Raw genomic sequence first — 3,992 nt, 5'->3', positions numbered from 1 at the left:
TTATTTTAAATAATTTAAAAGGAATAAATCACTCAAAAATTAAAATAATTTACCTATCCAAATGTTTTATGAATCCTCAATGGTCTTCTTTTATTGTACAGTATACAAAACACACAGATTTTTGATATTGAGATCAAAGCTATTGTATGACTTCAGAAGACTTGAGTCAGACTCTTTTTATAATACTTTCATGGTACTTCTGTGCCCTTCTTGCAGTCTAACAGCCTCTGGTCCCTATTCACTTTCACTATATTGAAATAACAGCATGAGCATTTCTCAAAAAACAAATCTTGTATTTTGTTTCACAAAATTAATGTGGAAAATGGGTTTGGAACAAAATTTCCATTTATTATTTTATGTGTGAACTTTTCCTTGCAAACATCTAATGAGTTTTGGCATCACCGGTTACTGCAGTAGTGAGTCTATCTGACACTGATTAAGAACTTTCTTTTATAAAGTATTGTTTGTGAATAAAAAAATAATAATAATAATCTCACTACATGCATTTAGTGTTGCGACCACATGGATTTTGACTTGTTCTTGCAATATACTGTAAATTGATCTGAGTAACATCATACTGTCTTGTCAGTCTTTTGTTTTGTCAGTTTACTTAGTACTAGCACAGCAGGACCAATATATTTTTTATGTTAAGATATTTTATCTTATTACAGATATATTCATCAAGAACATGTTAATTGTTTTGTTTGTTATTTACTAGCACTGTAAATCATGTAATATGTTCCTTCAGAACCTTGGACAGCTCCAATCCTGATATTAAAACAAGAAATTGCAAAGACATGATAAGCTATATATATCAGTTTTCTGTAAATCTGTTTAGTTAGGACAATTTAATCCCCTTTCTTGTCTATAAACCACAAATGAAAAGCAGAAAATTCTTCATTGTTCAGCAATTATTTTGCTCATCATTATGGAGAGTGGAATACTATAAACAAATTTATCATAACATCGCAGTAATGCTTACAAATGTGGATTAGAGCAACATCTTTCCAAAAGTGATATAGATTATTTTAAATAGTGTTCTAGGTTATTTTATTGGGATAAAAGAGGTCTGGAACTAAACATATACCGAATATTATTTATACTTATTAATACTTAATTTATTAAATGTATTAGTACTTAATAATACTTATTTATCACAACAATTGCCAGAAATGTTTTTGTTAGTTGCCATTTGATTCGTGTGGAAAATGTCATGGTACATATAGAAAGCTTCATATTTAGCCTATAAATGAATGCACATTCTAGCATACTAGGATGTCATATGAACAAACCCAATTTCGGTTCTAAAAATATTGAATATCAGTTTCATGTTCATGTTATGCCATTACTAAAACTAGTCAAAGGAAATTGGATTGAGAAATGTATTAAATGTAAGAGAATGTGCCTAAAAGAGCTCTTGATACACCACCATTGAATTTTATTCTTTTTTTTTTTCAGTGCCAGTTATAATTTTATAGAGATCTTCAGCTGATACCATATTTTAGAAGTGTTACTGGGAATCTAAAAGATAAAAGGTACATATTTGTACCTTATTTACCCCTAAATAGTACATATTAGTACATTAAAGGTACATAATAGTACTTTAAAGTACATATTAGTAGTTAAAAACGTTTTGTCTCTGCTCTGTTGAAAGTTTTGGATACTTTTATCCAAACAATGTTACAGTGCATTAAATGTATAGCCTAGTTTGTGCTTTCCCTGGTTATCAACATGATCTTGGCATTGCAGCACCATGTAACCGATAAGTACTTATCTTATGATGAAGTCTGCTAAAGTCTACTTTAATTGGAGACTGACTTTGTTGGAACAGCAGTCAAGCAGAAATGCGTGATGCTGGGTCCGCATTAACAGCAGGGGTCGCACAAACACTATATTTGACTTCACGCTAGCATGCTGCTTGTCACCGTCATTAACCAAATTATTTTATTTACAGTTTTGCTAATGACGTTGCAATTTGCCTCATTTTTCTACCAAATTATACAAATATGATTTATTTATAGCACGCAGAGTTCCTTTTTCATATAGCTCTCTGCGTAGAATTAGCGTCATAGACAAAACGCGTACATGGTCAATTGAAACCAGTTCACCAGGAAACGCTACGATCCTTCAGGTGCCACGACGTCGTTGAATGTACCAAATCTCTACAACTGTGACACGAAAAACGCTTGGTTCCACTGGGGTTCGAACCCAGGACCTTCTGCGTGTAAAGCAGACGTGATAACCACTACACTATGGAACCGCTTATTTCGTGTACTCGACACCACCAAACACCACGATACACCGACCGCCAAATTGGCCGGTCTCATTACCGCTAATGAATTAAGCCACCACCTCGAATTTAACCAAGCATAAGAGTCTTTGTTTGGACGTGTTGTTGAGGTTGGCTCTGTTTTCTTATCATTTCACACTTGGTCACTTGTATCGATGCAAGTATCGTTGGTTACTTGCTTGTGCATCTCAGTTCAGACCTTCAGCGCGGGGTCAGAGCGTCAGTAGAAGACAACTTTGTTGTATAAATTGCATCAACTTGTAAATGTTTCTTCTCTTACTTAATAATATTTTTATTTGTAACGTACAAAACGCTCAATCCACATATTTAAATAACCATAAAATAGATTTAAAGGGCATTATGTGAAATTAAATAAATAAAACACACTTTGTTAGGCCTGTGGTTGCTGATCGATCTATCTATCTATCTATCTATCTATCTATCTATCTATCTACCTATCCATCCATCCATCCATCCATCTATCTATCCATCTATCCATCTATCCATCCATCCATCCATCCATCTATCCATCTATCTATCCATCCATCCATCTATCCATCTATCCATCTATCCATCCATCCATCCATCCATCCATCTATCTATCTCAGGATTAACCAGTATAAGTGAAAGCATCAGCTGACATCAAACCTCAGATATTTTCAGAAGAATTTTTCAATGACATTGTGGGGTTAATATGCAAACAGCTCAATATATTCTCTTCATTACATTGCTTTGGGCAAAATGGATGCATAAAGCTTGATGCACTTTTGAATTAAAATCACATCACTGTTTCTCATTTTACCATAAGCATTCTTGTGAAAGCTTAGACTTCTGTTATTTTGGCTGCTTTATGTCAAATAAGAGTTTATGTTTGAAGAGTCTGACAAAGGTTTGATTTTTTTTGTCAGGTTATTATAAAAAACTAAATATTGCATGTAAGGTAATTAGGCATTGGGGGTTCTGCATAAAGATGAAAAGGACCAGAGTAAAGAACTGCAAAAGACAGTCACTCAATCATGGCAGTTTCTTTAATTTACACCCCTAGTGTTTGAATTCTTTAACACCTCTCAGTTTCTGAAAGATAAGCAGTTACCCTGCTACCACAGGCCCGTGTAATGTGCAAAGTTTTCTCCTTGGTTTCACTCGCTTTAAGACCCTGATTTTACAGCATAGCCAAAAAGCTAAGATAGTGCAGTCTCAAATGCACACCCACAAAAAAATGACGATTAGTCACTAATTGCTTTTCCCCCCTGGAAATTAAGTCTATGCCATTGTTAGTTATAAATAAATAACTGCACTATTTAATTGCTGCTGCTGTTTGTATCAATACAAGAACCTATTTAACGTAGCAGGTATTTAAAACAAGTTTCTTTGTAAGCTCCCTCTTGTTGCAGATGTGAGATGTAATGTCCAAATAATTATGCAGCGATACTAATACTGATACTAAGTGTACTAATACACTGTAAATACGAGAAATAAAGCTGCAATTAGCCTACAATATGAACACATAATGTATATAAAACATTGCAACAAGGTACCACGACAACATTAAAGCTGCAATAAACTATTCTGTTTCAGATTTCTTCATTTATTTCACTTCTCTATCAGTTTTATCTAGCTTATTTGGAGGCCCCTGGCAGTCTGGGGCCCTACTGGCCCAGTCTATAATCTATCGCATCTAAAACAACCACAGTGCAGTTCC

General features: G+C 34.1%; 1 non-coding gene across 1 annotated transcript; it reads right to left on the bottom strand.

Moving 5' to 3' along the window:
* Nucleotides 1–2,187: 2,187 nt before the first annotated feature.
* Nucleotides 2,188–2,260, bottom strand: trnav-uac (transfer RNA valine (anticodon UAC)). Its single transcript has one exon. It is a non-coding gene; the product is annotated as a tRNA-Val (tRNA).
* Between the last annotated feature and the right edge of the window lie 1,732 nt (nt 2,261–3,992).

Source organism: Sinocyclocheilus anshuiensis, unplaced genomic scaffold, assembly GCF_001515605.1.
Source record: "Sinocyclocheilus anshuiensis isolate Anshui unplaced genomic scaffold, SAMN03320099.WGS_v1.1 scaffold20, whole genome shotgun sequence".
Classification (NCBI taxonomy): Eukaryota; Metazoa; Chordata; class Actinopteri; order Cypriniformes; family Cyprinidae; genus Sinocyclocheilus; species Sinocyclocheilus anshuiensis.
This window is presented reverse-complemented; position numbering and strand designations above follow the sequence as displayed.